Here is a 23,264-nt window from a genome sequence, read left to right as displayed (position 1 = left end):
TGAGGTGCAACGCACATCTCACTGGGTGCCGACAGCCTCCCCGCCCCACCCGGCGTATTAGCTGCCTCTTTGGCCCTGTCTGAGGCCTCCTTCAGGCTGCCAGCTTCTCTCAGTTCTGGAAGGCGCTAGACTCGCCACACCTCAGGGCCTCCGCAGAGCTGTGACCTGCCTGGGAGCTCCTCTCCCCTCTTCATGGTTTCCTTCCCATCGGTCTGGCTCAGCCTCACTGTCACAGCCTCAAGAGACCTACAACGGCTCCGCTCCGTCCAGCGTCAACAGCACGGCAGGCAACCCGGACAAAATCCCGTAGTGACGTGGAGGCTCACTCGCTCCCCAGCGGCGATCCGAGAGCGGGGCCCGATCGCATATCCTGCCTCGTCTCCTTCACTGTTGGGTCTCCAGTGCTGGAAACAGTGACTGTGCGACACATCAGGGGCACTTGGTAATGTCTGTCGAACAGCTCCATCCACCCAGCATGGAGAGGCCCCTGCCCCAGACCACACACGGCTCTAGGCACAGGGGCACTGGGGTGAATGCGCCAGATAGGCCCCACTCTCAGGCTAGTGCTCCTGGACCCCACCGTCAAAGGACCCCCAAACCTCATATGCCACGGAGGCAGCCCGGGAACTGTCCAAGTCTCTTAGCAAAACTCCTAAGTAGGAGGTTTGCTTTTGGGGCCACGCCCCTGCCCTCATTCCGGGTAAACATTTGGGGCCCACCTACACTCCAGGCCAGGAGAGAGAAGGGAAGACTCTTGGCCTCAAGAAGCCTCCAAATAGACGCACACATGAAGAAACAGAATACGGAAGGGGCCACATCTGCTCGGAGCACTCGGACACCCTTGAGAAGTTGGTGGCATTCCAGATGGGCCCTGGAGGATGCGACGGGGGAAGGAGGAAACGGTGTGAGCAAAGGCGGCTGGAAAGCTGGAGGGTCTTGAGTGACCAGGAAATGGGTGCCAGGTGAGGAAGAACAGGAAGAAGGCTGGAGAGGTCAGATTATAAAAGGCCTCAGCCCCAACCACCCCTCAGCGCTCCTGCCTCAGCTCACTGTCTCTAGCAGTCGCCAAGGCTGGAATTTTCTCCTCTTCATCAATACTCTTCAATCTCTCATCCTGCCAGGGCCCCTGTTCCCTACTTGGCTGTCACTAAGAGTCTATTTCACAATAAGGTGCGAGTGACTGCTAACAGTATGTCCACTGTCACACAGGTAGAAGAGGCAGGTTTGTTTTGTTTAAATTTTTTTTTTTTTTAGATGGCGTTTCACTCTTGCTGCCCAGGCTGGAGTGCAATGGCACGATCTCAGCTCACTACAACCTCTGCCTCCTGGGTTCAAGCAATTCTGCCGCCTCAGCCTCTGGAGTAGCTGGGATTACAGGCTACAGGCCCACCACCATGCCCGGGTAATTTTTTTGTATTTTTAGTAGAGACGGGGTTTCACCATGTTGGCCAGGCTGGTCTCGAACTCCTGACCTCAGGTGATGGACCTGCCTCGGCCTCCCAAAGTGCTGGGATTACAGGCGTGAGCCACTGTGCTCCGTCTTTTTTTTTTTTCTTCAGTGACTTCTGGGTCTCCTCCAACCACCCGAGGAAGCCACCAAGATTGTTTACTGTTGTCCAGGAAGAAGGCAAAGGGTTCCAAGAGACTTGGCTTCAAACCCAGGCCTGGCCGGGGCCTTTCATGACTTTGCACAAGCCTCGTGTCACTTCTCTGGGTCTCAGTTGTCATGTATGCTGCACAGATGCCACCCACTTAGGGTTGCCAGAGTAAGCAAAACAAAACAAAGTAATGCCAAACAAACAACCCTAGACGCACTGTTAGATTTGAATTTCAGATAAACAACAAATCATTTTCAGTATATGTCCCAACCTATATTAAAAACTGATTCATCACGTATCTGAAATTTAAATTTAACTGGGCGTCTTGTGTTTTATGCCAGCAGTGCTACTCTCATCTCACGGGGATGTTGACACCATGAAATGGGGCAACCAGGGGCGCGGGCTTTGCCTGAGCACTGCACAGGAGGGAGGTGCGGCAGGCACAGGAAAGCCATCTGCCAGGGTCTTCTCTGCACCCTGCACTCAGATGAGAGCAGACAGCGAGATGGAGGTGGGTGCCATGTGCCTTTCTCTTTGACTAACAGTGGCAAAGGCAGATTTTTTTCCTGCGTGCACCTTCCTAACAGGTGTACCTGATGCCTAAGCCCTGCCCCTCCAGTCAGGCTGTGAACAAGCTGATGGGAGCCTCCAGGGCAGGTCACCAGGTGCGGCACCTGCAGGAGCCAAGTCTTAGGAGACCAGGCTGGAAAAACAACTCCACGGAAAGAGAGAGGCTTATCGGAGCTTGCTAACTGCACCTGCCCCAGCTGGGCATGGAGGCCCAGGTCTCGCATCTCCCAGAATCTTCCAGGAGTGGAGACAGCCCTGGTACTGCAATCTCAGCCTAAGCTCCAAGAGCACAGCCTCTCAATTCGCCAGCTCTGGGGCCACCAGCAGGCACTTCTCCTCCCTGGGCCTCGGTGGCCTCACCTGTAAAACGGGGGAGATGGGAATAAATAAGACATGCGTAAAGCGCTTACATGTGCCTGCCACACTGAGCACTGTGTCCACAACTCACCTTCCCCTCTGCACAGATGGGGCCAACCACATTTCTGAAGAAACAATAAAGAAGCTGCCGTTGGAAGACTTGCGTTTTTTCCTCAGAGGAACTATTACGTTGCTGTGTGACCTTGGGCTGGTCACTGTCTCTCTCTGGGCCTTCACAATATGGGTTCCCTTAGAGGGACCCACTCTTTATGAGTCTAGATGAATGCTACCGATTTTGTGTTTCTCCCCTCATGGGCAGGGTCTATAGCTGCACTGCTTAGTATGGTACCTGCTAGGCACAGGTGACTATCTTTTTCTTTTTTTTTTGAGATGGAGTCTTGTGCTGTCACACAGGCTGGAGTACAGTGGTGCGATCTTGGCTCACTGCAAGCTCCGCCTCCCAGGTTCACGCCATTCTCCTGCCTCAGCCTCCCGAGTAGCTGGGACTACGGGCGCCCTCCACCACGCCCAGCTAATTTTTTGTATTTTTAGTAGAGACGGAGTTTCACCATGTTAGCCAGGATGGTCTCGATCTCCTGACCTTGTGATCTGCCCGCCTCGGCCTCCCAAAGTGCTGGGATTACAGGTGTGAGCCACTGCGCATGGCCACAGGTGACTATCTTATGTGTAAATTAATTAAAATGAAAAACTCAGTTTCTCTAGCCACATTTCAAGGGCACCCACGTGGCTAGGAGTTAGGGTACAGGACAGTGCAGATCCAGACCGCTGCCATGACTGCATGGAGCTCTCCTGTTGGCGCTGGGCTTGAGGGCGTGAGATGAAGATGGTATTTGTTAAGCATCTGGTACAGCTCAGGCTGATGACCCAATGACAGGAGAAAGCCATTTGCCAAAGGCAAGACAGCTACTGAGGAAGGAGTCATCCTTACTGGAAAAAACTTTCTTGGCCTTTGCCCAAAGACTGATTGGGTACCTTTCTGCTGTCGCTGGGGAACCACAGTGCCCTCAGGCCTTTAAGTAGAGGGGCCCAAAACCCATAGACTTAGCAGAGTTCTCTTGGCCATGGTAGCAGGAAGTAAACATTGTCTGGGAAACGGTGGCCCTCCTGCCCCAGGGAGCCAACTGTTACCAATGGTGCTGCCCTCAGGGGGGACAATGATACCAGCAGACAGGCTGTGCAGCAGGTCCCCAGGGGCCTCCTCCCCAAGGGAAAGGGGGTGTGGTGTACCCACTCAGAGGAAAGGTCCATACCAGGTGGCAAAGGGAGCTGGGGCAGACCCTTGCCCTTCTGCAGCCCATCTCCTTTAGTTTGCGAAAGCAATGAGTCCCACTTTTTAAAAATGCTATTTTCCAGCTTCCCTTGCAGCTAGGGTTGTCCATGTGACACACTTCTGGCCAGTGAGGTGCAGAAAAAAGTCCCTTAGGAGGACTGACTCTTACAAAAATAAGGCTTTACCTCTTTCTCCACCTTTCTCCACTTTCTCCACTTCTGGAAAGTGGACTTAATGGCTACAGCTACAGCAGCCACCTTTTAACAGAAGGCAACCTCTCAGACTGCTAAGACTCTTGGTGAATTGTAGGTTTGTAAATCCGGCCTCCGCAAGCCAAAGGTCTAAGTAACAATAATATTATGATTATTATTTATTATAATAACAATTACATATTTCTTAATACTTCTTGAGCATATACTATATGCTCTAAGCTTTGCTGTATTTTACCTGCTTAACTAGTTTAATTCTCACAGTAACTCCATGAAGCAGATCCTATTGTTATCATCCACAGTTTATAGATGGGGAAGTTGAAGCACAGAGGAGTTAAATGGCTTGGCCAAGGTCACACAGGGTGAAGAGCAGAGCCGGGGTTTGGACACAGATGGTCTGGTTCCAGCACCTCCAGCCTCAATTCCCACACTATCACCTTCCAAAAGGAGAGGAGCAAGGTCTGTGGGTGACACAAGGGCTTCCTGAGCCAGCAGGGCCCAGGCGGCAACCAGGCTTGGCTTGGTGGGTGCCAGTGGAGGGAGGCATGCCCCTCAGCAGGGTATGAGTGAGTCAGCCACTCAGCACATGGTGGTTCTGGCCCTCCACTGGGGACACTTCCCACACAGCCCCTGGAGAAGGGTGTGGCCATGGAGCCAGCCTGCCCATTCCACGAGGGCAGGGACTCTGTGCTGCTCACACCCGACACCCAACACCGTGCTCCGTGCCGTGTTCTTGGGAGGCACGCAGTGCAGTTCTGAGGCGGGCACGCAGGTTTGGGGTCAGCCAGCTGGGGCTCAGTCTTGGCTCCCCCACTTCCCAGCTATCTGACCTGTGGACAAGCAACCTCTGATCTCTTATCTGAAAATGGAGCCAAGGCCAGTCTCTCAGGCCTGTGGTAAACATTAAACAAAGCAATCATCTCAGTGGAAACTCTCCGGAAGGTTCTCCATGAGGGTCAAATGTAGCTCATCATGATCATTTCGGAAAAGGGCAAACCTCCTTGATCTTCCGGAGGAAAACCTTGGCCTCACTAAATGCAGAACCCTGACCTTTGGGCTTCCCCAGCCCAGGAAGGGTGGATGAAACAGCAGAGATGAATGTGCTGAAGGCTGAGTCATCAAGTCTAGAGAACGAGGGAAGCGGAGAGTTGGGGAGCTCTGAGTGGAGTCCAGGCTTGGAGGGACCGTCCCCAGCTGACCATCAGGGTGGACGCCCTGATCAACAGCCTCGCACCCAAATATCAAAACTCAACTGAACACAAACTGTACACTTAAGAGCTGAGCATTTTACTGTATGTGAATTATACCCCAAGGAAAAAAAATCTAAATATAGCAGTAGCATGTTTCAGATTTTCCATTAAAAACTCATTTTTATAGCCCTCCCCGCAAAATAAATCCAGATACACAACCAACCAACACCCTATTCTCCAGCAGGCCCCCGTGAAAGGGGTATCCTGGTCTAAACCCCATCTATCTTGGTGGCTTTGTGGATAGCAAGGGTTCTGTGTGTCCAGGAAACACCAGGGTGTTTGCTTGAGACACACACACACACACACACACACACACACACACACACACACACAGAGTGGGAAAGAAATCAGATGCCTAGAGAATGGTCCCACACCCACCACAGTCAAATGGAGGTCACTTCCAAGTGACAAGCGCTCTGTATTGACCTGCCACTGTCTCCATGAAGCCCTGCAGAGACCATGGCTGCTGCCACCCCTGAGCAGGCGGATGCCATGTGCTGGATGACAGCCCTCATCTCACGACCCCACGTAGGGCTGCGGTGGTCCCCGCCTGAGGCTCACAGACATTGGCAGGGCACAGGATCAAGCCCAGGTCTGCTGGGCTCTGCAGCCGCCCTGCCATGCACTGGTCCAGCAGCACCTAGTAGGTTGTGAGTGCCCCCTTGGCCACCACTCTTGCTATTATTGAGTTGGGCTATTATTAAGATCCAAATGTGATCTTAGTACACTGGGATGATGCTTGTCCTAAAAATAAGGAATCATATTGCCCTTGGAGGGTTAAAGCTTTAAGACAGAGACACAGATGGGCATGGTGGCTCACTCCTTAATCCCAGCACTTTGGGAAGCCAAGGCAGGTAGATCACCTGAGGTCAGGAGTTCGAGGCCAGCCTGGTCAACATGGCAAAACCCCGTTTCTACCAAAAATACAAAAAATTAGCCAGGTGTGGTGGCGGCCACCTGTGATCCCAGCTACTTGGGAGGCTGAGGCAGGAAAATTGCTTGAACCTGGGAGGTGAAGGTTGCAGTGAGCCGAGATCATACCATTGCACCCCAGCCTGGGTGACAGAGCAAGACTCTGTCTAAAATGAATGAATGAATGAATGAATGAATGAATAAATTAAAAAGAAAAAAAGACAGAGACACAATGACTGTCATGGGCAAGGTCATCTTAAGAGACAGGGACTCCCAGGCCCCCAAGGCTAAGCAGTGACGGGATGAATGTATTAATGTATGCAACAAAGCAGGTACCCAGCAGAGGAGGGGAGTCCTGAAAGGAAGAATCAGAGATGAGGAGGCTGGCCAGAGCCCACTGCCCAGGGCAGAGGGGGTGGGGGTCTTTGCCAGTGGACTAGGGCACCTCCTCTGTTCTGCACTTCTGCGGGCATAGCACATGGCAGGAAAGAAATGCATCTTTGCTCTGATCTTGAATGTGCTTGTCGCCTTTGCCCAGGTGATAACAGTCACGCTTTCTGAGCCCTTCTCATGTGTTGAGATTGATGGAAATCTTCATGTGCATGAATTCTCAATCCCCTTAAGAACCCTAGGGGACGTCCCCATTTTACAAAAGAAACCGAGCCACGGAGAGAACATGCAGTTAAACATAGGAAATTTGCTGTTGCTTGTAACCATTGAGTTATTCCCTTTCTCCTATGGGTACTGCTGCCAGACTCAAGACACCCTGCAGGTAGACAAAAGCCCTGTGTACTCTTCCTTTCGGGGCCTGCAGCTGGGCAGACAACCCTGAAACCCTCCCTGGAGAGTTACCCCCATTTTCATCTTTTCCCTGGACTGGGAGGCCTGAGGTCACAGAACCTCAGCCTCTTTGCTCAGCTGACCCAGCATCTGAGTGGGGTTGGGAGTCTTGGATTAGCCCAGCCCAGGGCCGCCACAGCAGCCACACCGGCTCTCTACTGCAGACCCCTGCAAAGCCTCCTGAAAGCTCTGTATGTGACCAGAGGTGCCACAGGGAAACTTAGCTCGCAGCGTCCTAAGCTTAATGATTTGCCTGTGGAGTGAGAACTCTGCCAGCTGTAGGCTGGAAAATGCCGGCCTCAGGACCATGCTTCTGTTGGCCACCCTGAGCCTTCAGGGAGAGGTGAGCCTAGGCTTGGTGTCGCTCCCTCTGTGGGGCTGACCCTCTCAGGCCCAGCCTGGCCTCCCCGCTCCTGCTTGGTCCCTGCATGGGGAGCTGGAAACAGCCCCATCTTCTTGAACCGCCTCTGTCCCCATTTGCCAAACGGACCCTCCCATCCCTCCCTCAGTCCCCAGTCCCTGGTGGCAGGCAGGTAAGAACGGGAGCCTGGCTTGGTGGAGGTTTCCATGTCCTCTGGGCCTGTGTCATATGATCCTGACACTCAGCAGGGGGTGACGGGAAGCAGTACAGCAATCCCCAAATAGGAGAAGACTCTCAAATAACACCCACCCACTCCTACGCAGGACTTCTGCCACGGCGCTCCCCGGCCCAGAGAGCTGCTTGCTAATTCTTACTACAGGTGGCTGTGGATGGTGCAGGGACTCAGGTAATAAAGCCTTTGTCCTTTTCTCATATTGCACAGTAACTGTTTTTTCCGTTAGGTGGTGTTGAAACCGTCTTCCCTGCAGAGGCTCTGCCGGTGAAGCCGCTGGCCTGTAAACATACCTTTAGCCAGACCCTCCTCGGTGCCCCGAGTGCCAGGCGGATCCTCTTCTACCATCTTGCTGCCCAGAGTTCCCATGGGGGGATGGGCCCACCCAGCTCCACACCCCAGAAAACCGGTTCTCTCCTGCATGCCTTCAACCACCCCTCACCACACACAGGCTGGGCAGCAACCATGTCGCTGCCCTGGAAGGGTGACAGTCACAGGCTCAGAAGCAGGGATGTCCTGGGGAAGTCAAGGAATCGCAGACCTCCAGCCCCACTTAACCTGAGGATTGGCACTGCAGGATGCAGCCCCCTGAGGTCTGCCGGAGGTTTGGGTAACACCTTCATGGCAGAGGCTGCAAAAATCACTTGGCAGGTGCTTCTGGCACCAGGAGGAATGTGAATCTCCAAAAACACCATCTGGATGGGGGTGGGAGAGGCAGGCACCTGCCTGCCACCAGGGTGGCTGGGTCCCCGACTGGTGGTGGCAGCAAGGACTGCTCATTCCCAAAGCCCATGGCCGGGCCTCCTTGATGACTACGAAGAGCCTGCTCCTGCCTACTTGGCAAGTTGCTTGGGCAGGAGGGATGAGGAAGTGCTGGCCTCTGCTCAGGGCCTGGCCAGCTGCCTCCTCCAGCCCTCGATGAGCACATTTTCCTTTTCTTTTTTTTAAGTTAGTATTTATTAACTGTGGTTTTAATAAAGGAATTTTTTTCCTTTAATCCCAATTCAGTTGCTTAATGTAAAACCACAGACAAATTACTTATTATTATTATTATTATTATTTTTTGAGTCGGAGTCTCACTCTGTTGCCCAGGCTGGAGTGCAGTGGCATGATCTTGGCTCACTGCAACCTCCGCCTCCTGGGTTCAAGTGAGTCTCCTGACTCAGCCTCCCGAGTAGCTGGGATTACAGGCGTGCCCTATAACGCCCTTCTAATGTTTGTATTTTTTGTAGAGACAGCATTTCGCCATGTTGGCCAGGCTGGTCTCAAACTCATGGCCTCAAGTGATCTGCTCACCTCAGCCTCCCAAAGTGCTGGGATTACAGGCATGAGCCACCGTGCCCAGCCTAATGAGCACATTTTCCACTGAGGATTAGAAGCAGCAAGTTGTAGCCAGTTCATCACAAGTCAGGTGGGCTGACTTGGGATGGGAGCTTCCTGGGCCATCCTATTGGTACAAGGAACACTCCTAGCACAGCCATCAAGCTGAGCCTCCACACTACCGTTTCCTCTGAGAGGCCACCTCATCCAGCCTTTTCTTTCCAAATTTCTCTATTATCTCCCCCTGGACTGGGCAGCAGATGTTTCTGTCTGGCTGACATCTATGACCCTTCTTTTCAACATGGCACCTCCATTTCCCTTTGGGGAGCCCCCATTGTCAACAACTATGGTTCAGGGATGAAAATATAACCCAGTCTGGCTAATGAGATCACTGAATCACCCTGACCACTGTGACTGGTTCAGGAGAAGGCACATGACCCAAGTCAGTCCAATCAGAGGTAAATCTCTGGACCAGGATCCAGGAGCTCTCTTTACAATGGGGCTCAGGCTGTGATGATGGAGCCTGGAGTTGATGGCAGCTGTCTTGCCACTGGGAGGTGAGGAGCCAATGAGACTAGGACAGGATTCAGATAATATCCGAATACTTGAGTCCTGGATCACACCACACCTGAAGCCAGAACCTACCCGTGAACTTTTCAGTTACATAAGCCAATTATTCCCTTTTTCATTTCAGCAGTTTGAGTTGCATTTTTTAATCCCTTGTACTTGAAAAAGAATCCTGATACACTGTTTTTGTCAGAGACAGTTTTCTGGGCACCTAGCTTCCCTATAAACTTGAAGGCTATCTTATTCTTTCTTCAAAAACTGGATGAGCAAAAATGGACAAGGGAACTTAGTTCTTCCAAGCAGTGAGGACTTATCACTGTTTAGACTTCAATTCTAGCTTCTCTTTGTTCCCAGTGACCAGTCCTTCTAGATTGAAACACTGGATGTCACAAACCTTTCAAGTTCTGCCTCAAAGCCATTTCCAGGCTTTTCCTGCCCATATCAGTCTTTCTCCTTTTCCCCCATCTGGAGGGGTCTTTGCACCAACCCACAGCCACTGGGGTTCACCTGAGGGTTCCAGCTCCCGTTTGGGTGTTCACTATGTGCCTGGCACTGAGCCTCAGCCCATCAGATTCTCTCACCAACCCCATGGGAGAAGTGCTAGCATTCTCTCCATTTTGCAGATGCAGTAATGGAGGCTTCAACAAGGGGGCTGGTTTGTTCAAGGTCACAGAGCTGGTCCAGGTGGCACAGCTGGATCCCAACCAAGGCTGGTCTGATTCCAAAGCTCATGTTCTTAACCACTGGATAGGCTCCCAGCCCTAAGTCTCACGCTGTGCCTGCTTCGCAAACTAAATGCCAGGACAAATAGTCTCACAGGTGGACACAGAGTTGAAATTGGGCACAGAGTTGAAACTGGGTCTTTGAGCTTCAGATGACAAAACTGGCCAGGTCCCCCCGTCTTGGCTCTTGCAACAGTCTCCTCCCCTCCCCAAGGCCAGGCTCCTATAGGGAGGTACCCAGGGGAGGGACAGCAAGCCCCGGGTGGCACTGCCTGCTTCCCTCCACATCCTCACTGTGCGGGACTTTCCATCCATCCTCATCCATCCTCCCTCTTCCCCACCCTCGAGGAAAAAAAAAAAATTACCAACACCCCAAGAGGAAAAAGAAGGAAGGCCGCACATTAGTTACATCCACCACCTCATGACACCATCCACACGGGGAGCCCAAAGCTCACTGCAGATCGGGAGGAAGCAACTTGAGCACGGCCTTACAACGGCCGGGAGAGCCCAGCCCTGCTTTCTTTCCCACCCTGAGTGTGACTCAGCAGCACAACACCCAGCGTCTCAGTTTCCTTCTCCACCCATTCCCAGAACCCACAGAAAGATGGAAGCTGCCTGCCCCACGCATCACAGAGCAGGTTCTCCTGTGTCTAGCTCCGGGTGGGAGAGCTAACTTTCTAGACTAGGGGAAAGAATAGGCATTTCTATTCCCATGTTATAGATAACCAAACCAAAGCCTAGAGGAAAGTGTCTGGAATCCACAACCTCAACCGTGCAGCCACTGGCTATACCATGAGCTGGAGAACAAACTGGAAACACACTTGGGCATGAACATGCTAAGCCAGTGTCAGATTTCCACTCAGGGGTTAAATGCAGCAAAATGAGTAAGGCATGCTGACGGCCCCTGCAGATGTAAATAATTATGCTGAGAGGGGAAGTTGGTGAACAGGGGCTCAGCTGAAGGCTCTCCTAGACGTCGCCATCACACAAGGGTGGTGAGCCTGCAGTTTCCCCATCTTCAGATCTCCACAGTGAACAGACGCGTGCTTTCTAAAGAATTTAAACCAGATCGAGACCATCCTGGCTAACACGGTGAAACCCCGTCTCTACTAAAAATGCAAAAAATTAGCCGGGCGTGGTAGTGGGTGCCTGTAGCCCCAGTGACTCGGGAGGCTGAGGCAGGAGAATGGCGTGAACCTGGGAGGCGGAGGTTGCAGTGAGCCGAGATCGCGCCACTGCATTCCAGCCTAGGTGACAGAGCGAGACTCTGTCTCAAAAAAAAAAAAAAAAAAAAGAGAGAGAATTTAAACAAAGTTCACACTGGGGCCCGAGCAAATGGCAAACCTGGGGACTCACTGTCTCCTGTGCAGCTTCTGAAGTTAACACACCTAGTGGGCGTTTCCGGCAATCACATCACCTCTACGTCCCTCCACTTCCTCACCTGTAAAATGGCCACAATGACAGTGAAGAGCAGTGGTTCTGGAACTGGATGGCCTGGTTCAAATCCTGGCTCTGTCCTTGGGTAGTTGTTTGACCCTGGCAGGTCACTTCCCTGTCCTTGTGTGGAGAATGAAGATCACAGTAGTATCCATCTCCCAGGGCTGCTGTGCCAATAGCTGAGGACAGATGAAAAGCCCCAGGAAGGGGCCTGGCACCCATGAGCCTTCCGTCAACACTGGCAGACAGCTGCTGACGCCATCGCAGAGCATGCCTGACTCCATGGAAGCGACAGGAGAGGAGAGCATGTCTTGGGCTCAGGCTGCCCAAGTCTTCCAGGCCGCAGCGGACACTTGCCCCTTGGTGGGAGGCTCTCGAGGCTGTGGAGCTTGAAAGTGCTGCGGGGCAGCTCACAAATCCATATAACTCACTCCCGATTACTCTCCAGCCTGACCGAGCAGCTGCTCCAGGAAGAAATAAAATATGCTTCGCATACTTTAAATGTTTCACTTATGAAAACTGGCAGGGCTGCCTTTCTAAATTGTTTAGCAATAAAGTCACTAACGAGCAGTGTTCGAGGCTCTCCCCACCGGAGCTGGAGCCGGGCCGGGGAGCCAGCCGGGGTGGGGGGAGGGGGCAGGGAGAGAGGACAGACTGGCCGCCAGTGCGGAGGCCGCTAGGGCTTCCAGAAGGCGCCATCTGGGATTTTTCAGAGGGGCATGGGGATCACATCCTGGTGTCCTGATGTGAAACTGGATCCTCCCTCTGGAAGCCAAGCCCCAAATGAGTGGGGGCAGAGGGGAGGGCCCTTCCGGCCTGGGACGTTTTCCCACACTTCAGGGTGCCCCGCTTTCCAGCCAATTGAGTTAATTGAAAAATTACCTTGGGCTGAGAAAGACCAGGACCGGGCCATGGGGGACTGCCTCACAGGATACCCAACTCAGCCTCCAGCACTGGACTTCCACCACCTGCAGCTGCGAGGCCTGCAGGGGCGCTCCCGATGCTGGGCACACGTCCCCTGCAACCTCCCGGAGACCTCAGGGGTAGTTTCAATCCTACTTGACAGATGGGGAAACTAAGGCAAAAGGGATGAGGAGGCTGCCCAAGAGCAAACAAAAAGCTAGGGAGCTGTGGGCCACGAGCCTCCGTGCAGCCTGGTGCTGTCCCCTGCGGTACTTCGTCCCAGGATGCTGTTCTGAATGTGTGGCAGGGCCACTGCAACCCCAAAACCCAACGAATGTAACTCGGAAGGAAGCCCAGAATGCAGATCAGCTGGCAGGCGGGCAAGAGGCCTCCTGCCCTGCCCAGAACAGGATGGTGCCGCCATCGCAGAAGGCCTTGCTGTGGGCTGATATTGCTGATATTGACAAAGTGCTGAATAAAGCGCTTTTCCCTCCTTCCAAGTGCTCACTTCTCTGTTTATCATCCCAACTGCCTGGGAAGATTACAGTGGTGGGTTTTATTGTCCTAAATAAAGGCCAGCCAACCCCAAGGCCCCGGGAACAGCACCGTGACTCAGCCAGGTCACACAGGAGTCTGGGGTATGGGGAGGTCCAACCATCAGGCCACAACCTTCAGGACTAGAAATGAACACAGCCGATTAGAAAAACACCCTTACTTCACTTAGAGAGTTTCAGCAGTTTAGTCTGTGAACCAAATGTATAATTAAGACACAGAAAAATGTGAGTTGCTTTTTTTTTTTTTTTTTTGGGAGGGGGAGCTGGGAGTGGGAAGAGGCAGACAAACTCAAGTCCTGAGTTACCTTTACGTCTAGAAACAGAACTTCTTCCCCCACAGGAAAACTTGACCCTAACATAGAAGCTGCATATCCAGTGTGTGTTTTTTTGTTTTTGTTTTTTTTTGAGACAGAGTCCCTCTCTGTCACCCAGGCTGCCGTGCAGTAGTGAGATCTCAGCTTAGTACAACCTCCGCCTCCCGGGTTCAAGCGATTCTCCTGCCTCAGTCTCCCAAGTAGCTGGGATTACAGGTGTGCGCCACCACGCCCAGCTAATTCATTTGTATTTTTAGTAGAGACGGGGTTTCACCATGTTGGTCAGGCTGGTCTCAAACTCCTGACCTCAAGTGATCCGCCCGCCTTGGCCTCCCAAAGTGCTGGGATTACAGGCGTGAGCCACCGTGCCCGGCTCAACTTTTGGTTTTGACGCTCACTGAGCACCTCGCCTGAGAGGCGATGCCATCTAAGCAGCTAGAAACACATCTCCAAGCAAGGCATTCCAGCTACTTACTAACCAAGTGATCCTGAGCAGGTCACCTCACCTCTCTGTGACTCAGTTCTCTCATCTGTAAAATGGGAGTGATTGCTGTAAGGATTAATTGAGAGTCTATACCGTAAAAGAACATTGCTGGGCACAGGGCAAGTACTACATACATTTCGGTTATTATTTTCCCTCCTGCTCCCCCCTCAAGAACCACACTGCCTTCTCGTTGTGAGACCGGCCCTTGCCAGGAAGCATTGTCCTGGGTCCCCAGAGACTTCTGGAATCTCGGCTGTAAATCCTCAGGTAGAACATTCTTTGCTGAGAGGTCTCCCGAGTGGGCTCTCCAGCAGCTGGCGGGGGGTGACTGCTGAGGAAGTGATCGTGCAGTCCTAATCTGGAGGCTTGGGCACTATTCTGCTGCTGTCCCCTCTGGCTTTCTCTGGTTTCTGGACTGAAAAAGGTAGAGATGGAACTTTAATTCTTGCTCTGAGCGGCCTCTGACTTCCCACCAAATACTTCCCCGTCTGTCTGGCTAGCTCTGCTCACAATTCACAAAGGTCAAATGCTGTTTCCACTCTGCATGCCGCCTCTAGGGAGAGCAGAGGAGAAAACTATTCGAAAAATGTAAATTAAAAAAAAAAGAAAACCCAAGGCTCTCCTCCCCCACAACACAAACACACACACATGCACATGCAGCTCACATCCAGTTCAACAGAACACAAGACCACAACAAGCAGGAAGACAGAAGGGCGATGGCGAATTTTCACCAGTGGTGACCAGCTCCAGACCTGCCTTTCTTAGAGGATTACAGACAGCCCTGCTAACCCAGACAAGGAAATCTCTTGTACAGAGAAGCATCCTTCCAGGTCCTCCTAGAACACCTTTCTGGCAGGAGCCAGGTATTATAAGCTGCAGGACTCAGGTATTATAAGCTGCAGCAACTGGTGCAGCCCTGACCTGTGCTCTAAGCCCAAGAAGTGCCCGTTAAGCTAAAGCTAGCCCAAGGCACAAGCCTGGGGCAAAAGCGTCCTTCCATCAAGCCAAAGACCCCCTAGGACCACACTCTCCTGGCCAGAGGTGCTTTCATGCCAAAACATGTTTTTCCCTAAAGCCACCCTGTACCCCTCATCTCTCAGGAGAAAATGATACTGACTAGAAGAGTAGGTTCTAGGTTCGGCTGCTGTAGAATCAAAGTGCGCAGCTTGAATAAAGAACAGAAGGGTGTGCAGAAACACTGACTGTTAACATTTGGAGCGGGTCAGAAGCGTTTCTTTCATCTACATGTTTTATTCTCTAAGTCGGCCTTCTCCTGCCCTACTCTCTTGAGCTGAACTTCTACTAGATCTTTCCTTTTTCCTCTCCCGACTCCATAAACCTCAAACCATATATATCCCTAGAACGTCTGGGGACGTTTCCTCTTTCCTGACACATCTGCAATAATACCATGATCACTCATGGCTGCTTGAGGAGGACAGGGGACAAATATGTGTACCCTGGGCGTACAGGACTGGCAGGGGTGGGAGGTGTAAAACAAAACAAGCCACATAAACACCACAGCTTGTGATGCTTCAACACTGCCTCCACGCTTGGTTGAAGCAGCAGAAAATAAACCAATTGAACAAATAAAAGTTCTAATCGGGAGCAGGTGTTTGCATTGTAACACGACTTGGGACATGAATAAGCCCTGTATTGTGGGCTCATCGCCATGTCTCTCTGGAATTGCAGGCTGACCACCAACCAAGCCATGAGGTCACCCCACCTCCAGCGGTAGACAGCCCACAGCTACAGATATCCCAGAAATCCAACAAAAGACCAATGCCGGGTTCTAGTTATTCTCTCGTCCTGATGCCCGGGACAACGAAGCCCAAACCCAGGAAGCCAGACAAGAGGACAGCAGCTCTCTGGTCCTTCTTTGGTGAACAGACAGCATGGATTTCAGCAAAGACCATGGGCAGAACCAAAGTGTTTTCAGCTTTCAGCATTCATGAAAATTAACTCAGGATAACTCCAGCGCCCAGGAAATCTTCCCTGCTCCTGATCTCTGGAGAAAGCTATACATCTTCTAAATTAGCATCTTCTCTGCATGTACACCTGCAGAAAGCTAATTTTGGGGAAGCAGGGTAAAAAAACCAGAACCTCCCCACCCCACACCGCCATCCGACCCACCAACTCAGGCTGCCCTGGCCTAGAAGGTAGGCTGCTGATTCAGGTTAAAAATTCCCAGGCAGAGAAATTCAATCTCCTTTTTCCAATGGTCGGCAGTTAATGTATTGTTCCACCTTTGCCCTCCTCTTTTTTTGTAATCTCTTGGCTGAGTGCCCATGTTCTCAGGACCCTCTTGCCAAGAGGTGAGTACTGTTTATTTGGCCTTGGACGCTACTCATGGACCCCAAAAGGAATATGTGAACTTGCCGCTGCATGCCTTTGGGTCCCTTTTGACCTGATGGCATGGGGGTGGGGGTGCAGGGCAGGCTACAGAAAAGGGGAATGAAGCCAGGCACGGTGGCTCATGCCTGTAGATCCCAGACTTTGGGAGGCCGAGGCAGGTAGATCACCTGAGGTCAGGAGTTTGAGACCAGCCTGGCCAACATGTAGTGAAACCCCATCTCTACTAAAAGATACAAAAATTTAGCTGGGTGTGGTGGCGCTCGCCTGTAGTCCCACCTACTTGGGAAGCCGAGGCAGGAGAATCACTTGAACCTGAGAGGTGGAGGTTACAGTGAGCCAAGATTGCACCACTGCACTCCAGCCTGGGCTACAGGGCAAGGCTGCGTCTCTCAGAAAAAAAAAAAAAAAAAGAAAGGGAGAATGACATCTGTCTGGTCATTTTCACCTGCCTGGCCTGGCCCAGGCTACTGGGCTAGCCCCATCCACCCTGATAGCACTCCGCAGTTGTTTCCACCTGCCCCTCTCCCTGCCTGCTTCCAGAGGGGCTGCCTGATGTCTTTGAGCTCCTGCTATGTCCTCTTAAACAAACATCAAGACAGCCAGGAACACACAGCTCAGCCTGGGGAACATTCTTCCTTAGGACGTGCAAGAGAAGGTACAGGCTCCAGCAGCTCTTCCTCCACCCTCACAAAGGGCTCCCAGTGGGGGACGAGAGATCTAAGGTTGGTTAAGCTGGGAGGATCAAGGCAAGAAGCCTTGTGCTCCCAACCACCTAACCCATCTGCTCTGCCCTGGCTGGGAGGAAAAATGCCTGGAGAAACGAAACTGGCCCCTGTGCCACGGTGGCTGTCTTCTTACAACAGAGGGGTTATCGTGTCAAGGAGACAGATGCAGTGTGTAAGATCCTCAAATGTAGGGCACAGGCCAATGGGTGGATGCTACTGTGAGATCAATTTTTGGCTCAATATAAAAGTGAGTGAGGCCAGGCGTGGTGGCTCACGCCTGTAATCCCTGCACTTTGGGAGGCCGAGGCAGGCGGATCACGAGGTCAGGAGATCGAGACCACGGTGAAACCCCGTCTCTACTAAAAATACAAAAAATTAGCCGGGCGAGGTGGCGGGCGCCCGTAGTCCCAGCTACGCGGGAGGCTGAGGCAGGAGAATGGCATGAACCCCGCGGGGCGGAGCTTGCAGTGAGCCGAGATCACGCCACTGCACTCCAGCCTGGGTGAAAGAGCGAGACTCTGTCTCAAAAAAAAAAAAAAAAAAAAGTGAGTGAATGCTTAAAACGTATAAAAAATTATAGGGGTTGCCTGGAGAGGAAGTGAGCTTCCAATCCCTGAAGGTATTAAAACTCAAGAGGAACAACTGCATTGGACATTATGCGTCAATCTGTCTTCCTTGCCCTAAATTCCTCCCACCACAGCTACTTTCCTACAGGCCCTGGAAGGAAGCAGCTCTCTATACCAAGTACCCTGCCCACTCTTACAGAGGCAGCTGACTGAACCAAGATGGTCACCTGATCCATGGTCTGCCAAACCACTGGTTAGGCAGGGACCAATCAATGCCTGCCTCCCAGGCATTTAAGCGCTTCAGGGGTACAGAAGGAGGCAGACTCCTCCCTGAGGGGTGATCAGGCTGGGTGAAGGCTCTGCCACTGCCTTTGGAACCTGGCACTCCTGAGGCTGAGCCCGAGGACTTCCCTAGGTCAACCCAGGCCCCCTGTGACTTGGGTTCATGTGATAGTCTCCATTCTGCCTCCAGCGGAGGAGTTCAGGGTCTCTCTGTCCAGCCTGGCAGGGACCTCCTGTTATCACTGCTCAGCACAGTGCCTGGACCCTGAGCCTGTGCCGTGGACAACAAAGCTCAAAACTCAGTTGCTGTCACAGCTCTCAATATCCCAACAGGCAGAGGAGAGTGCCCGAGAATGCACACCCTCAAGTACACACACTCCACCCTAGGCAGAGGCATCTCCCACTGCCAGTGTGGACTTCATGCTTAATAAACATCACTGGCCAGGCGAGAGGCTCACACCTGTAATCCCAGCACTTTGGTAGGCCGAGGTGGGAGGATCACTTGAGACCAGGAGTTCGAGACCAGCCTGGGTAAGAAGTGAGACCCTGTCTCTAAAAACAAAATGTTTTAAAAATTAGCCAGGCATGGTGGTGTGTGCCTGTAGTCCTAGCTACTCAGGAGGCTGAGGTGGGAGGATGACTTGAGCCCAGGTGTTTGAGGCTGAAGCGAGCAATGATCCTGCCATGGCACTCCAGCCTCGGAGACAAGAGCAAGACCCTGTGTCTAAGATGAATAAATAGGCCAGGCACGGTGGCTCACGCCTGTAATCGCAGCACTTTGGGAGGCCGAGGGGGGGTGGATCACCTGAGGTCAGGTGTTCAAGACCAGCCTGGCCCCATGGTGAAACCCTGTCTCTACTAAAAATATAAAAATTAGCCTGATGTGGTGGTGGGTGCCTGTAATCCCAGCTACTCAGGAGGCTGAGGCAGGAGAATTGCTTGAACCCAGGAGGTGGTAGTTGCAGTGAGCCAAGATCACGCCATTGCTCTCCAGCCTGGGCGACTGAGTGAGATTCCATCTCAAAAAACAAAAACAAAATCAAACAAAAAATGAATAAATAAATAAACAAACATCATTATCTGCAATCCATTGTATTGCACATAATATTTAAGACGGTTTATTGATAAAGCAGCAGCTCCACTTGGCAAGTTCCTACTGTAGGATGGCTGCCATCATTCTCATTTTACAAGAGGTGGAAACTGAGGCTCAAAGAGATTAAGCAGCTTGCCCAAGAGTCTCCAGTGTGGTCTTCTCATAATGCATGAGATTCTGACCAACTGTCGCCAGATGTCTCCTTCTAAGTGGGAGAGCAAAGCCCGGGCAGGTGCTAACTCCAAAAATTTCTCCCCAGGAAGTCCAAATCCTGCCCCAGTGCTTGACGTCCTATTGAGTATTGGACTCTGGACTTGACTGACTTGGCCATCTCTCTGGTGAGTCTTATATCACTCCAGCACCCATTTTTTTTTTTTTTTTTTTTTTGAGATGGAGTTTTGCTCTTGTTGCCCAGGCTGGATGGAGTGCAATGGCATGATCTCAGTTCACTGCAACCTCTGTCTCCCGGGTTCCAGTGATTCTCCCGCCTCAGCCTCCCGAGTAGCTAGGATTACAGGTGTCCGCCACCATGCCCAGCTAATTTTTGTATTTTTAGTAGAGACGGGTTTTTGCCATTTTGGCCAGGCTGGTCTCGAACCCCTGATCTCAGATGATCCGCCTGCCTTGGCCTCCCAAAGTGTTGGGATTACAGGCGTGAGCCACCGCATCCGGCCCATTCTAAACTAATACAAATGATCTTAATCTCCATAAAACCCCTACTAGATGGGGCTATCACCCCAATTTACAGATGAAGATATTGAGGCTCAGAGGGGTTAAGGAACTTGCTCAGGGTCCCCACTATTGGAACAATTTGCACCCAGGCAGTGGGGCTCTATGGCCCTAAGAACTTGGTACATGGACTCCAACGTCCCCACACTCAGAGCCCTGTGTCTGTGTACCTGTCCTAGCTCAGTGAGGGGAGCCTGTTCTACACGAGGCTAAAACGCCCTAAACACCACCAAGCACAGAGTAAGGCAAAGGTGCCCTCTTGCTAAATTCCTACCTTCCTGGGCCGCACACGCCTGCTCTGCTGTGAGAAGGTAGCATCGGCCTGCCTGCTGGGTATGGATTCAAGTCACCTCTAAAGGGGAGCAATCGGCGCCTTCCAGGGAGATGGCCATACTCCAGGCACAGGCTGGAAGATCAGACTCCCACTGGGAAGGTTGAGAGGAGCCAGATGCCGTCTGGAGCACCCAAAACACCAGCTGCTGGCGCTGACCTCAGCGGGCTCAGCTCTATCAGGGATGTGCCAGGAAACTGGCGAAGGGGACATGACAGCAAGAGCTTATGCTGCCCCTTGACGGAGCAGGCACACTGGGGTGGGAAGGAGAGGGTGTTCAGTCAACCCCACCCAGGCCCCATACTCAGGAGGCTGACAGAGCCAGGGGTCCTCCTACAAGCTGGCCTGGGACTTGTGTGATCAAAGAAGGATGGTAGGGAGAGAGGCGGAGGGGACGTGATTATTACGGCCAGGAGACTGTGGACAGAACCTAAGAGGTGGCAACTGATTCGCTAGTCTTTGAAGACGGAGGGGGAAGGGAAAGACAGGAAAGTACAAATGGCTCATAAAAGAGAAAACTGAGCTCCTCCACAGGGAACTAGAAAGGGATCTGGCCCCAAGTAGGTGCTCTAAGAAAACCTGCAAGTAATTAACCAGCAGGGTCTATGATGAAGGCTCTCCTCTGGTCCCATAACACCTAGCAAGGGGCACAGACACACGCTTGCTGAGGAGCCATCTTCACCTTCTGCAGTGCCACTCTCTGCCACACTGTCCTCTGGGTGACACTTGCAGATGGCACTGCAAGAATTACGCCCAGAGGGGCTGCAGTGAGCAAGAAAGGCTCACAGAAAGGTTGGGGTCCCAGGATGGGGAGGGATGTGGACTTAGTTCGGGGTGGGAAGATAACAGAGGCAAGAACTAGCAAGGTGAAGGGTAGGAATGAGCCAGCGTGGTTCATGGGACAGACAGGCCCTGAGCTCCTCCACTGGAGACAGAAGGGGGACTGTCACATTTGTAGAGCCTCACACAAAACCGAGAACAGAGCAGATGCTGGATGCCTGCCACATGGATGAACAAGGAGGCTTGTTGCATCTGGGGAGAGAGTGAGGGAGGGTACCTTTCCTTTCTTGTTTCAGTTAGGAGTTTTAGGCAGAAAAAAACCCTCTTCCAGAATATAACTGTCATGAAAGTAGGGTTCGTCCTGCTCAGCTGTCAGTGCCAGGCGCCCAGTTGGGGCCTGGTAAGTATTTATTGGATGAGGAAGGATCAAAGTGATCAGGGAATCTAAAAAGGGGCGGGGCAGGTAGGTGAGGCCTTAGCTGCTGGGAGGGTGGAGGGATCCCTTTCTATATGGCAAAAGTAGCCGTGTGGCTGGCACAGTAGAGCAGGGCACCAGTGATCAACCAGCCCGGTTTGCCTGAGACCAAGGCATAGCCCATGGTGCGGGATGTCCAGTGTTAGAACCAAGAAAGTCCCCAGAAAAACAGGACAATTTGGTCACCCCAGGTACAGGTCTGTCTTCACCAGCATCCTATAGCTACCAACCGATGATACCAACTGCATCTGATGGTACCAACCGCATCTCTAAGGTGCCTCAGAGTGAGTGAAGCACTTCCACATCCATGGGCTCTCGTAAAGCAACCACAGATCTGTGAGCTAGGCCGGGCTGACACTATGATTTCACTTCACCAAACAGGGACACAGGTCCAGAGGGTGAGTGAACTGTACAAGATCCCACAGCAGGTAAGCTGCAAAGCCAGGGCTGATGTTCTGCCTGTCACCTCCCCTGCCTTTCCACACACTGGAGAGACGTGACACGGAAAAGCGCTGTCTGCTGAGCACAGCTGTGGGATGGGCGGATGTCATCCAGGCGTCCCCAAGGGCAGGGGGCTTGGAGGCTCCAGGGAAATGGGCCCATCTGGCCCTCTGCTTTTCTAAAATTCTGGCACTGGGGGAGCAGGCGGCCACCACCTGGGATGTTGGGAGAGAAGATGGGGGCGGGGGTGCTATAGGCTGCCGCTCCGCTTGCCCCACCAACATCACCATTAGGGCCGTCCCCTGGGTAAGGCCAGGATCTCTGAAGGCCCTTGTGAAAGGCAGACAGACCATCTAGTGACACATCCAGTAGCCCCTAGGCATAGAAGGGCCAATCAGCCCTTGGCAGCTGGGCAGGGAACAGGCCAGGGTACAGGGAGAAGGGGAAGGGAGAGGGGAGAGGGAGGGAAAGAGGAAAAATAGAAGTAGAAAAAGCTTTCTAGAGCTGCCTTGCTCAGTGGCTGCTTTCAGACTATAGTTACATAAGCATCGCCTTGCGGGGCTTGTTAAGACCCAGACTGGGCTCACCCCCAGTTTCTGATTCTGTAGGTGTGGAGTGGACAGAGAATTTCCGTTTCTAATATGTCCTCGGGTGCTGCTGATGTTTCTGGTCCTGGTAGCACACTTTGAGAATCGATGGTCCAGCTCAAGCGGTTCTGGGGGATGGGGCTGGGGGTTGGGAGCAAAGGCACAAAGGACAAAATAGGGCCCCTGATGCTAGGAAGACCCACAGAAGTAAAGACGCAGGTGCTGGAGCCTCAGTCCTCAAAATGCAGAGTGAGCTGGCATCATCTGGGGGTGGGGGTGGGATCTGTTTAAAATGCAGATTCTTGGGCACATTCCCAGATTTTTTTTTTTTCCCTGAAACAGGGTCTCTCTCTATTGCCCAGGCTGGAGTACAGTGGCACCATCTCCGCTCACTGCAGCCTTAATCTCCCAGGTTCAAGCAATCCTCCCACCTTAGCCTCCAGAGTAGCTGGGATTACAGGTGCATGCCACCATGCCTGGCTAATTTTTGTATTTTTAGTAGAGACGGGGTTTCACCATGTTGGTCAGGCTGGTCTCGAACTCCTGACCTGAAGTGATCCGCCCGCCTCGGCCTCCCAAAGTGCTGGGAATACAGGCATGAGCCACTGTGCCCGGTCCTCAGGTATTTTTGATTGTCCAGGTCAGGTATGGGGACCAGGAAACTACACTGGAAAACAACAAGCTCCTGAGTGACTCTGAGGATGGTGGTGCAGGGACCATGCGGAGAAGCATGGCAGCCCTAAGGGGCCACGGTGTAAAAACACATCTCAGGCTTCCCAAGCTGCAATGGGCCTCGGATTAGCCTCACGCCCTGACTCAGGGCCAGCTCCAACATGGGAGCCACTAGCCACCTGTGGCCTTTTACAGTTAAGTAAAATGTATATCTCAGTTCTTCAGTCATACCAGCTACATTTAAGCCCAGGGGCTACCATCCTGGGCAATGCAGATACAGACCACTTACAGCTTTGCAGAAAGTTCTGTC

At 52.4% G+C, this 23,264-nt stretch overlaps 1 protein-coding gene across 5 annotated transcripts in view; it reads right to left on the bottom strand.

Annotated features, from left to right (window-relative positions):
- Positions 1 to 23,264, bottom strand: part of KAZN (kazrin, periplakin interacting protein) — a 1,219,269-nt gene that overhangs the window by 154,316 nt on the left and 1,041,689 nt on the right. Inside the window, exon 1 of one of the 5 annotated variants that reach the window (XM_032758996.2) lies at positions 11,671 to 14,766. The exons of the other annotated variants lie outside the window; for them this stretch is intronic. The gene's annotated coding sequence lies outside the window, so the exon portion shown is untranslated. Of the gene's footprint in view, positions 1 to 11,670; positions 14,767 to 23,264 lie in introns of those variants that run through there. 5 annotated transcript variants of the gene reach the window in all.

The sequence above is a fragment of the Hylobates moloch genome, unplaced genomic scaffold (assembly GCF_009828535.3).
Source record: "Hylobates moloch isolate HMO894 unplaced genomic scaffold, HMol_V3 SCAFFOLD_9, whole genome shotgun sequence".
NCBI classification, from domain to species: Eukaryota; Metazoa; Chordata; class Mammalia; order Primates; family Hylobatidae; genus Hylobates; species Hylobates moloch.
This window is presented reverse-complemented; position numbering and strand designations above follow the sequence as displayed.